Source organism: Mus musculus, chromosome 10, assembly GCF_000001635.26.
Source record: "Mus musculus strain C57BL/6J chromosome 10, GRCm38.p6 C57BL/6J".
Lineage (NCBI taxonomy): Eukaryota > Metazoa > Chordata > Mammalia > Rodentia > Muridae > Mus > Mus musculus.
The window spans coordinates 34,225,088-34,238,584 of NC_000076.6; the positions used below are offsets into that span (position 1 = coordinate 34,225,088).

Genomic DNA, 13,497 nt, shown 5'->3' on the forward strand with positions numbered 1-13,497 from the left:
GGGAATGTGTTCTAGGAGGGGTATGGGAAGGGGTGCCTCGGTAGGCTCATGCTGAGAAGGGAGTTGAGAGGGTAGAAAAAGGAAGAGAGAGAGAGAGAGCAAGAAAGCAAGTAGAGGAGTAGAGGCTGGCCATGGGAATGGGGAGAAAGGGGGAAGATAAGCAGAGAAAGAGCAAGAGTGCAAAAGAGGAGCAAGAGAGCAAAGAGGGAGGCAAGCAGCCCCTTTTATAGTGGGTCAGGCCTACCTGTTGCCAGGTAACTGTGGGGCGGAGCTTAGACAGAATGCTAACACCCAGCACCCATGGAAAAGATGTATGGTCACTGTCTTAGTCAGGGTTTCTATTCCTGCACAAACATCATGACCAAGAAGCAAGTTGAAGAGGAAAGGGTTTATTCAGCTTACACTTCCATACTGCTGTTCATCACCAAGGAAGCCAGGACTGGAACTCAAGCAGGTCAGGAAGCAGGAGCTGATGCAGAGGCCATGGAGAGATGTTACTTACTGTCTTGCTTCCCCTGGCTTGTTCAGTTTGCTTTGTTATAGAACCCAAGACCACCAGCCCAGGGATGGCATCACCCACAATGGGCCCTCCCACCCTTGATCACTAGTTGAGAAAATGCTTTAGAGCTGAATCTCATGGAGACATTTCCTCAAGGGAAGCTCCTTTCTCTGTGATAACTTCAGCCTTTGTCAAGTTGGCACACAAAACCAGCCAGTACAATTGACCCCTTGTCAACTTGACACACAAAAACATCACTATTAAGCCTCAACCCTTACTTTCTTATTCGTCCCCAAGATCTTAATAATTTTAAGAGTCCCAGTCTTTACAAATTCTTACATACTAAAGTGGATGGTTTGGGGAGCAGGGGGAGGGCAGGGTATAGGGGATTTTTGGAGCAGAAACTAGGAAAGGGGATAGCATTTGAAATGTAAATGAAGAAAACATCTAATAAAAAAAAAGAAAAAATTTCAACCCCTTTAAAATATCCAACCTCTTTTAAAATCCAAAATCTTTTTATAGTTTAAAATCTCCTAACTGTGGGCTCCACTAAGATACTTTCTTCCTTCAAGAGGGAAAAATAGCAGGGCACAGTCACAATCTAAAGCAAAATCAAACTCTAATCATCCAATGTCTGGGATCCACTCATGATCTTCTGGGCTCTTCTAAGGGCTTGGATCACTTCTCCAGCCCTGCCCTTTGTAGCACACACCTGCCTTCTATGCTCCAGCTGCCTGTACTCTACAGCTACTGCTGTTCTTGGTGGTCATTTTATGGTACTGACATCTCCAAAACACTGCTGTCTTCTGCTGCAACTAGGCTTCACCTATAGCCTCTTATAGGCTCTCTTCATGGTGCCAAGCCTCAACTCCTTTGCATAACCCCTTCAGTTCTGGGCCATCAATTGCAACTAAAGCTGTGCCTTCACCAATGGCCTTCTATGGCCTCTCACAGTGCCGAGTCTCAGCTTCTCTGCATGACCCCTTCATGTCTTCAAAACCAGTAAGACTTGGGCAACTCTTACACATTACCAAGTCCAGCTGCAACACAAGGTACAGCCTTGGCTATCTCTGGTACAGCCTCTTTGTGCTCTCAGAAAATATATCCCAGAAGATTTTACCTCAGTAATGCTGGTCTCTTCTTCATCACCACTAATTTCTTAGTTCCAGCTAACCAGCATCAATAGTCCCAGTAATGCAAAGGTTTCACTTTAGTATTTCTGGTATCTTGTTAATCACAGCTGATTCTTCAGCCCCAGCTAACCAAAGCCACAGAATCTTCAAAATCAAAATAGCAACATCCCTGATAAGAGTCTTCAGTCTCCCCTCTGAAATTTTATAAGCCAGGCCTCCATCATTTGCACTGTTCTCAACATTATCTCCCAAGTTCCTGAAGAACACCCCCACAGAGCTCTTAACATCCCAATGGCTCTTCTAGCTCAAAGTCCAAAGTCCTTCCACATTTCTACCCCCAAACATGGTCAGGTTGTCACAGGATTACCCCACTATGCTGGTACCAATTTCTGTATTGGTCTGGGTTCTCCAGAGTCACAGAATTTATGGGTAGCCTCTATATAGTAAGGGAATTTGTTGTTGATTTACAGTCTGTTGTCCAACTTTCCAACAAAGGTCAGCAGCAGCTATGAATGGAAGTCCAAGGATCTAGCAGTTGCTCAGTCCCACAAGGCAAGCAGGCAAAGAAGAGAGGTCTTCCTTCTCCCAATGTCCTTATGTAGGTCTCCAGAATAAGGTGTGGCCCAGATTAAACTTGTATACTAACATGTCTGGATCTGGGACTTGCTTTGTCCCAGGTGATTTTGAATTCAGGGATCTCCTTGCCTTAGTGTTCTGGTATTAAAAGCATGTAATACCTTGCCTGGGCCTAAGCTTTTCATAGCCACCATGCCTCAAGATCAGGATCACAGGTGAGCCTTCCAATTCTGGATGGTAATTCATTCCAGGTATAGTCAAGTTGACAACCAGGAACATCCACCACGGTCAACAGTGCCTATAACATCAGTGCTGGGAAGTATGGGGTGGAGACAGGCAGGTGCTAGGGGCTCACAGGCCAACCAGTCTAGTTGATATGGTGAGCCCCAGGTTCAATAACACCCCTGCCCCCCCCCCCAAAATAAGTGAAAGACTTGTAGTGAAAGATAGAGCTTAACCTCTGGCTTCCACATTCCCACACATAGGCAACTGTACCCTCTAATATGAGTGCATGCATGTATTTACATTATGTCTTACACACACACACAAATCTTTATATGATGCATAAAATCATGAAACATATTTAGTGTACAATTCATTCTGTGCTGCAGATGGACTTCAGTCAGGTCCTCCATCTGCAGGAAAACTCAGGGTTCAGGTTACAGGTGAGTAAGGAGTCGGCGCGGATGACAAACAGACACAAACCCAGAGAGAGTGTGTATATGAATGAAAATTTTCCAAGCAAGCACCAGACTTTTAATACAGAAGAAAAACAAGAAAGCTAGACGAATACATTCGCCAAGGTACATTGACACAAAACAAAGAAAATGCATACATAAAAAGCCAGGGGGAGCCAGGCAGTGTTTACAACTGAGAATAGGAACAACCCTTAATTAAGATCAGCTAAAGGCAGGAGCCAGGTGAGTGGTCTCAAGCAATGCTAGTCTATTGTTAAACCCACCACCAGAGGTCCTTTAGTAAATACCTGATTATGCTATTCCTCTGGGCCTAGTGCTGAACACGTGTAGCCCAGGAACAGCAAATCAGTGCTCACTGGCCACCCAGTCTAGCCAATCAGTCATGTCGTGTTCAGTGAGAGACCCTTCCTCCTAAGCATAGTGCTGATCATTCTACTGGTAAAATAATAATGGAAAAATATTTCATAACTTTGTATGGCTGAATTTATAGGAAAAGATTTCTTTCCCACTGTATTTACCACTTTACTTCACAAGCACAAATATCAGTTGTGAAAGACATCTAAAGACTTTTTTTCACTCTAACTGAACCACCCCCCGACCCCCAAGGTATAGAAAAGAAAGACACAGACAAAAAGAAAGAAAAGAAAGAAAGAAAAGGAAGGAAGGGGAAGAAAGAAAGACATAGACAGAAAGACATAGAAAAAAAGAAAAGTCAAGGATTTTTATGTGGGTGGATACATGTCCCCTAACAACTTGTAAATGTTCTAAGAATTAACATTATGTAAGGTTTTGGAAGCCTAGAGTGGCCACATCAGCTCCAGGGGAGGAAAAGTTCAGGACATGTGGCCACTGGAATATGGTGAGCAGATGAACAGGCCTGGGGTGGGGGCAGCTGCTACCCTGGACTGCTCCAGCCTGTGAAAGACTAGAAGAGAAGCTGATGTATCTACTGAACAGGAGAGTGCTACTCAAATGAATATGGATGAGCAGGGCTTCTCATGAACGTGCAGGAGGAAGCAGGAGCACAGATGTACTCGGTTTAGGTGTTTGAACCCCTGGAAGAGCTTCGCAGTTCCTGGGCAGGGAAGTCTGGACAAGCCCTCGGAGTTCCAGAGACCCCTGCCAACAGGAATCTGGAGAATTCTGACAAACTCACAGGTGGTTTCTTTGTGTTGTATAAACGTGTTATTGCCTGTACAGAGCTTTGCTAGAGAATGGAAAGCACTCTCTAGCATTATACTGTATCTACCATAGCTTTGTTAATGGAATAAGCAATGTGGATTTTGCAAATTAGGGGACAAGAATTCTGCAGCTGGTTGGGTGTGGGTCAAATCGTGTAGCCTAACCTTCCTCTCTGAGTGTGGGTGCTCAGTCTGGGAACTGTCATTAATTTTGAGTACATAAGGCTCAAGTTAATGAAGGAAGGATGCACAGTAACTAATGATAGAGAGAGAAAACATGAACTGATCAGAACAGGAAAGAGAGATGAGAAAACAAAAAACTCTAGTTACAGCAAAGAATTTAACAAGTTTCTCTCTTGTGGGGCAAGTGAGGACAGGGCGGGAACCTGGAGCAAGAGTGGAGAAGTGTCCAAGCTCCGAAAATCTCACCTTGAGACGTGCAGGAGTAAGGATTGCTCTCTCATTGTTCTGGGCCTGCATGCACGGGCACATAGCCTTGTGACACACACAACCCCCTCCATCACCACTGAGGTAGTCACATAGCCTAGTGGCCAAATTACAGCTTTAACTTCTTCTCTCCCTATAAGGACATATGCAGCAAACACCTGGAATTCCTCTCTATGTAAATGAAGCATTCTCACCACCTTCATATCAACCAGTAATGTACCCTTATCCTGAGGCCCCACCACCACCACCACCTATTCCCCAAGGTTTATATAGCCCTTTTTAACCTCAGAATGAAGAGAGCTGTTTCACTGAAAACCTCTTGGAGAAGGCTATTTCTCCATTGCACTCAAGCTGGCCAAGTTCCTGCAAAGCCACCCTGCAGGGACAAGCTCTGTTTCTGTACGTGTGCTATACTGCTTTGACATTCCTAGGGCAGAAGCAGAGCCGGCTGGCATTCTGACTATTGTCATTTTCTGTGTCAAGAATCAAAGTAACTGAAATTTATGTCTGAGGCTGCCAGCAGCTACATGAACTGAGTTCCTGAGAGGGATGCTGGGAGCGATGACGAGAGAAGAAAGAGACCGAGACAAGATACAGATCAAGGGCCAAAGTTTACTTTTTGAGTCTGAACTTAAATAGGGGAAAGCCCATCCCCCACTACACCAGGCTCTAGTCGCATTGTCATCACTCTGTCCAGGCTGTTGGTTAGTCAGGATCTCCTCAGGAAGACAGGTTCAGCCTCTCAGCAGGTTGTGGAGTCTTGGAGAAAACTGCAGAACAATAGACCTTATCTAAATTGGAAGACTCCACCCTAGGTGTGCTAGCTGGCAAAGGCAGAGCAGGTCTGAGCCAGCCTGCTCAAGGTTGGGGGAGGGTACATATGTCCTATTTCAAAAGATACAATGTATTTAATTATACCAAATTTCATATTGCTTTCCCCTTCCCCAGACCTGCGAAGAGCATTATTACATGCAAAAAATGAAAAGCCTGGGTAAATCAGAGCAAATCCTTAATTTATCCTTAATGTCCTTAAAGCCATCCAAAAAAAATCTCATGGAGCATTTTTCATAAGTATATAAAATCATTTTATTTACTATATCTAAAAGCAATTTTCACCACAAGTTTTCCATATCATTAGCATTTAGTTTATTTGAAGACTCTGTACTTACCAGTAAGTACAGATTTTACATTTATATCTCTGCACTCATCAGCTAAGGCACCAAACAAATATTACTATCTGGGCCGCAGTGTTTTCATCCGCAGAATAGAGACATGTTGTACTCACAGTTCATAGGGATGTGGCATTTAAAAAGATGTAAACACAGTTCTTGTCTGAGAGTCACAGAGTTCTGCCGCCCTCAGTCTCACTGTTTTCATGCTCTGTGTGCTTGATCATGAAGGATGATCTCACCGATACTGCTAACTTAATAGCAATTACTGCTTAATACGACTGCTGAAAATAGGATATGCCAAGATTAGTATTTTCGTAAGAAAGAACATGAACTTAATCTAAAATAAGTCAGACATTTGAACACAGTGTACTTATATAGACTTAATTTGATTTATTTCTTTAAAATGTCAGAAAAGCATACACATATCTCAGGTAGTAATGTAATAACACTAGTATTAAAACAATGCTTATTTGTTGCACAACTTTTAGAAATTATGACTATTATATTTAGATAACTAAGACTTACTAAAATGAACTCCATCCTATTGTTTAATGGTGGTGGTTTGCATAGCATTTTCTCATTCCACTATAGACTCTGAGTCAGCAGAAGCCTGTTCAAGAGACATGTTTTCTGGTAACATAAACACACACACACACACACACACACACACACATTATAATATAAAATACATATTATATAATTTATATATACAAAAAATTATAAAAATATAACATATAATTATAAAGTATAATATATTACAAGATATACATTATATTATTATATATTATGTATAAGATATATATCCATATACTTGAACTTTCTAAAACAGAGTTTTATTTTACAGTATAATTAAATATAAACATAACACAATTCTTCCCATATCCTAAAGCATTGATGTTTGATTATATGTACACAGTAAACACACTAAAATGTGAAGTGCAAATCCAAAAGTGACACTTGTAACTAATGATTTTTAAAGTTTACAGGGGGTGTTCATTTAGACTGGCCCTGTACTTAGTCCCAGCAGACCAGAATAAATAAAGCCAAATAACCGCCCATGCTAAGTTGCTGAAGGATCACATTGGGAATTTAAGGAAGCAAGTAGATCCTTAAACAGATGGGGTTTACCCAAAACCAGATTCATAGCAACCAACCAGAAAGAGTCTTCCTACTGGTATAGAGTAATGAGGTCCCCAGTGCTATGACCTTCATGACTTCAGGGAGCCTAATCCTAGCCTATTTGTTTCTTTTAAAATATAATTATAATGATTCATTGCTCCCACCTTACAAAAACCAAGCATTTAGTCATGACCACTGAACAACATTCCATGTTAAAGAATGAGGTAGTACTCCTGTCTGGACTCACAAAAATACTGATTAAACTAAACTTGGTCAAAATAATGACTTCTGACAGTGCAAGCAAGCAGAAGCAAAGAATGCAATCACTTTCCCTAAGAGGGACATCTTCTTGTGATACCTGGGCAGTGTGTGCATGAAGGGAGCAAAGGGAATGACCTCAGAGAGAAAAATGAAGACCAATTCTAGGGGTGCAGGAATGGTTGATTTTCTCTGCCAACTAATTAAATGGCAGGAAGGAAGTGTTACTAGAAATGTTGGGGTCTCCCAGGAGAGCCATTGTATGATACCTCAAACTCTGAGGTCCCTCATTAGGGTTCTTGGTCCCATTAATACAAGATTTCAAGAACAGACATAAACTGAAGCATGAGGGCAATTTATTAGAATTTAAAAGGAAAACCCCAAGACCGGCAAGCTAGAAATCTCACAGCTGCCTGGAAGGGAGAGGGAGGAAGGGGAAGGGAAGGGACAAAAGCTCAGAGGAAAAGAGAATGCTACAGGAATGTCATCCCCCAGTGGCTTGAAGCCACTAAACAGAGAGGGGCTTTAGAGAAAGAATAAGGACCCCGAACTCTAGCTAAACAATTTAAAGGCATACCTGCATTCTGTTCAGCTCCCAAAAGAAAAAGACAGAGGAGAGGGAAACATAACAGTAACAACTCTAAAGGGTGGGTAGACAGAGCCAAACTCCAAGTTGGCTCTGAGGGGCTGCACTGGGAGGTGAGAGTTCCAGGACGGCAAAGTACCCGCCTTCTAGGTGCTGCATGAATGAAAAGGGGGGTCGGAGGTAGAATACAAAAGGAAGATATGTGAAGAACCAGCTGGTCTCCATCTTAGGCTAAAAAGCCACCTTATGGTAACAACAAACTAGGTTCATTCCTGTTCATGATTAAACCTCTGTTTCTTAAGCATTGGGCTATGCCTCACCTGTAACCCTAACTATAAGTGGTTCTCTTCTGCCTGTTCTAGGAAGGGCAATGGTGTCAAAAAGTTAATAACTGTTTGCAACACTACCTTTGTTTCAAAAGGGTTGTTATGGCTACCATCTTATGACCACCTGTTGCTGAGGCCTTGCAATCCTGTCTTTGGTTTAGGCGGTCATTATGACTAACTTGGTATGTTTACGTTCTGCTCCTATAACCATATCTATTTTGCCCAACAAATCTCCTTGTCTTAGGGTTCCCATTGCTGTGAAGAGATACCATGCCTGACCAAGGCAGCTCTTATAAGGACAGCATTTAATCGGGGCTGGCTTACAGGTTCAGAGGTTCAGTCCATTATCATCATAGCCTGAAGCATGGCAGCATCCAGGCAGACTTGGGGCTGGAAGAGTTGAAAGTTCTGCATCTTGATTCAAAGGCAACCAGGAGAGACTGGCATCCTCAGGCAGCTAGGAGGGAGCTCTCTTCCGAAAAGGGTGGAACCTGAGCACAGGAGGAGACCTTCAAAGCCCACCCTCAGATGGTACACTTCTTACAACAAAGCCACACCTCCTAACAGTACCACTTCCTATAGACAATTTCCACACCCCCATTGGGAAAACCCCTATTCCTGAGCTATAAAAACTTTGTCTTCCACACATGCAGACCTTGCAAACCCCACCTTATGGGGAGGCAGCCTGTGTACATGAATAAAACAGCTTTAATGGGTTGTTTAATTAATTTGGCCCTGATGATTTGTATTTCTCCTCCCATCTTTGGGATTAACATATAACTACTTCTAGTGTGGTGGAGGAGAAGTTTATTTTAGATATGAGGGAGAGCATAGCCAGAAGCAGGGCCATCCCAGAGGCCAGAGTGAACATGAGCCTGGCTATGGCAGAAGAAGGGAGACAGGAAAGGGGAGATCAGGAGACCAAGAGGCAAAGAGGTCAAAAGGTGAAAGGGTTAAAAGGGGTAAAGGAACCAGCATAGCAAAACTGGCTGAATTGCATAGGGAAGAGCCACTGGGGGAAGGGCTGCCCAGCCCCTCAGCTGGAATGTTCATGGTAGTGGGTGGGGTACTGCTGGCAAGGAGCACCCTGGACCACAAAGGGACTGAGGGATTCTGGAAGAACCTGGTAGCCAGGGTTTGCTTTGATATGATAAATAGGCACCTGAGCCATTTGTTCCTGGTGCCTTAGTCAGGTCTCTGACATTACCATCGTGGATTAACCCTAAGTGAAGAGACAAGGGCCTGTCTCCACCTAGAGGTAGCTAGCATTCTTAACAAATTGCCTTTAATTTACTGGAAAGTAGCAGTGAGAGATTTGTGTGTGTGTGTGTGTGTGTGTGTGTGTGTGTGTGTGTGTGTGTGAAACAGGGTTTCTTTGAATAGCTCTAGCTGTCCTGGAACTCCCTCTGTAGACCAGAGTGGCCTTGAACTCATAGAGATGCACAGATCTCTGCCTCCCTGGTTCTGGGATTAAAGACGTTCTTTTCATCTGTTGATGAGACCACCTGCTACCTCCATGTAAAGGGAAGGTTGAAAAGCCTAGCTGTACATCCAGCAGACAACCATGTGGTAGGATGAGACTATGACATCACTAAGATTGCCCTCAACAGTATTAGAATCTACTAGTGGTGGCAAATGTGCAAACAGATTACAACAATGATTACTAAATAAAAGAAGACACATTAATTTAAGGCAGCTGCAATACATTGTAAAGGGGAAGGAAGTATCTATAAATTGCGTGATCTTACTTAAGAAGCAAAGAATAAAGTAATGTAGTCACAGTGATATGTGCAAATTTATAGAACGATATGTTTATAAACTAAAATAGCATGCATCTCTAAGAATACTTGTCTGGTTTCTGTGGGAGAGGATGCTCTTAGCCCTGATTCAACTTAATGTGCCAGGGCCCGTGGGGGCAGGGAAGAGAGGGGTGGAAAGAAAAGGGGGAAGAGGGCTGCAATCAGGATGTGAAGTGAATAAATAAATATATTAATGAAAGAAGAGAATACTTTTATAAATTGAATGAGAAAAGATACAGGGTTGAGTACAAAAAGAACATAGCTTAATTGGTTTTCTGCTTTAGTAGACACTGGAATTATTAAAGATTTTTAACATTCCAGAACCTCTCTCTCCTCATTTGTGAACTAGAAATTGTGTATATCATTAATCCAGATGCAACAGTTGCCAAAGGAAACAAACAAACAAACAAACAAAATGGTGATAACTAAAGGAAATCTCTGCAAAGCAAGGGGAAGCAAGAAGCAGCCTGCAAAGGTCTCCACGGCAACCCAAAACAGCCACTTTCTGACGTTTCCCCACTTCAAGCAGAAAGAGACCTGCAGACAGAATGGTGAATTTCTATCAACTTTTGGCAGGCATAGAGTTCTATTCCCTCCCCCTGAGTCCACCCCTCTACTCGGTTTGACAGCTCTCCCCTGATTGGTTTTGCCTTTCACTTTATTTGCAGTAACCACACTCATTGCGCAGCACCACCATTTCCTCTGTGTAGTTTCAGAGTTTCCTTGGCTACTGAGCCAGGGCTGCTGCAGAGACAAGAGAGGCAGCAGAGGAAGAAGACTTCAACCCCAGCAGCTCCCTGCTGCTGCTCTCCTTGGAGAAGCCTAAAGAGTCAGCACTCAGATGCCAGCTGGCTTGCTGATTAGAGGAGGAAGCCCAGTTGCCTTCAAGATTCACTAAGGACAGGCATGACTGAGGCTCCCTCCACCTGAGCTGGCTGGAGCAGCCTCCAGGACTCACAGGTTGCTGTAAACTGAAGAACATGTTCCTGATTCCTCCAAGACTTCCACCTTGGTTGAGCTGAAAGGAATCCGAGCCTATGGCTGCTTTTAGCCTCTGAGACCTACCACATCTGAGACTATTAGTTCAAGACCCATCAGCTTGTGCCCTGGTCATGACTCCATCCTTTGAGATCTACTGGTCACAGGAGATCTACTATGCAAGCAGCTGTTCTTGTTACCACCCCAAAGTGCTCAAATAGCTTTTGTGCTGTATCCCTTCTCAGAGCAGAATGCTACTCCAAGATGTGGCAGCTCTCTGGCATCCTACTGTTATTAAGAGTTCAAACTTGTTTATTTGTGGGCAATGCATTTAAAGTTTCATCCAGAGGAAAGGGAGGCAACCTGTCAGGGTTTCTACTCCTGCACAAAACATCATGACCAAGAAACAAATTGGGGAGGAAAAGGTTTATTCAGCTTATACTTCCACATTGCTGTTGATCACCAAAAGAAGTCAGAACTGGAACTCAAGCAGGTCAGGAAGCAGGAGCTGATGCAGAGGCCATGGAGGGATGTTACTTACTGACTTGCTTCCCCTGGCTTGCTCAACTTGCTTTGTTATAGAACCCAAGACCACCAGCCCAGGGATGGCATCACCCACAATGGGCCCTCCCACCCTTGATCACTAATTGAGAAAATGCTTCACAGCTGGATTTCATTGAGGCATTTCCTCAAGGGAGGCTCCTTTCTCTGTGACATCTCCATCTTTTGCCAAGTTGACACAAAACCATCCAGTATATTTCCTGAGTTGGCACTTGTAGTCTGAATTCTCCCCTGTCTGAACTCTTCCATTCTTGGAGGAGGATTAGAAACTGGTCGGCGTCTCCACCAGCCACCTGACCTGGATTGAGAAACTCCAAAGCACGTTCCAAAGTCAAATTTAGACCAGAAAAGTCATAGCTGTTGGGACTGGTCTGCAGCTGGTCCGACCAACTACTGTTTGTATACTTGCAAAAACATTAAATCTAAATAGCTTGCTCAGCAAATGAATGGGATGCATTGAAATCTCAACCTTTGCAGGCAAGAAGTGGCCAACATAAAGGCCAGTGGTCTGAATGTCTAATTGTCTGCCGCACAACCAATACTTAAAATGTTAAATTAACCAAGCTGTCAGGTGTTGTCTATCAGATTCATCTAACCCTTTACCAACCATCTCCGACTTCTTGAAACGTGTTGACAAGTCTTTTCAGAGGGAAAATACTTCTACAACCAGCTGGATACAGAACATGCTTCTCATGGGTTCAGAAAACCTCAACGAATTGATTTCTACACTATTGTAATAAACAGGTTTCTCGGTGGCAAAAATGTATTGATTGTTTAATAAAGTTTCTCCTCATTACGATGATTTAAAATACACAATCCAAGCTGGAGAGATGGCTCAATGGTTAAGAGCACTGACTGAAGGTCCTGTGTTCAAGTCCGGACAACCACATGGTGGCTTACAACCATCCATAATGAGATCTGACACCCTCTTCTGGGGTGTCTGAAGACAGCTACAGTGTACTTACATATAATAATAATAATAAAAATCTTTAAAAATAAATAAATAAAATTCACAATCCAAAGCTGCAATTATATTCTTGTAATATTAAACTGTAGTTTAATTTGCATTTCCCTGATTATAGAAACAAAACAAGCACTTTCCTCATTTCTTTTTCAGTGAGTTGAGATAGCACTAGTACACATTGCATGCTTGTGACATTCGTGTGTGTGTGTGTGTGTGTGTGTGTGTGTGTGTGTGCCTCCTTATGTCTCTTGTTTCTTGCCTATTTCTCACTGGGCTGTTTTGCATATTAATTAATTTGTGCACTAGATACAGTACCTATGTTATATAGTCTTTTATATGATAGCTTAATTTATTTTGTTAATTTAAATTATTTTGATAAATAGAAGTTCTGAATTTTAACAACTGTGACTGCTAGTCATTGGCTTGGTTGCGTTCAGCTTAGTGTGGATATAATGTCTCTAAATCCATCTTCTTATGAATTTTTGGTTGCTTTGATCTTTTTCTCTATTCTCACACAAACACTACGGTATCTTCATGATTAAAGACACAGTGATTGACATCTAACATAGCACATTCTTTTTACTGTTCTCTTCCTATTAAAGGGTGTTGGGCCACGGGCTGTCTCTGCTACCCCTTGTGGGACTCCTGGGCCGAGGAGCCCGCTGGACTGGTGGGGAAATAATGGAGGTGGAAGACCGGAGTCTTGCCAGAGTTCCGGTGCTCTGGGCAGTCAGACTTGGGAGACTGTAACAGAACCACCATGCTGCCCCAGGATGAGCATCGGGCCATGGGGTGGGTGGGGAACACGCAGTCTCTGCTCCGACTCGGGCACCACAGACCGCTGTTTACTGCAGAAGGGCCGGCTTTGGGGTCTCTGGGCCACATGGCCTCCAAATACGACTGGTTCTAGCTCTTGGGCATTGCAGGATGTCACTGGACCCTGTGGGAGAGCTGAGAACAGGTGGAGGCTCCAAGGGTGGCTCGGTCTGCCTCCGGGATGAAGGGGGAAGGGGCCAGGGGGAGAAAGGGCACTGGGTGGTTTCCACACAGGCGAGAGTCCTTGGTCTGGCTTGTTGGCTGGAAATGATGGGAGGCCTTTTCTCAGGAGGTTACACAGGGCTCTTTAGGGGAAGGCCTATTCCATTATTTAAGCATAGCGGCAGGTCTTGGTAAGTAGAGAGGGTCCATGGTTTTAGAGCT

At 43.4% G+C, this 13,497-nt stretch overlaps 1 long non-coding RNA gene across 2 annotated transcripts in view; it reads right to left on the minus strand.

Moving 5' to 3' along the window:
* Nucleotides 1-5,126: 5,126 nt before the first annotated feature.
* Nucleotides 5,127-13,497, minus strand: part of Gm26564 — a 67,211-nt gene continuing 58,840 nt past the window's right edge. Inside the window, exons 2-5 of one of the 2 annotated variants that reach the window (XR_871568.2) lie at nt 8,320-8,486; nt 6,232-6,316; nt 5,820-5,987; nt 5,127-5,304 (exon numbers count right to left, since the gene is read on the minus strand). This is a non-coding gene — a long non-coding RNA (predicted gene, 26564). The remainder of the gene's footprint in view (nt 5,305-5,819; nt 5,988-6,231; nt 6,317-8,319; nt 8,487-13,497) is intronic. The other variant, XR_380238.3, reaches the window with a different exon arrangement.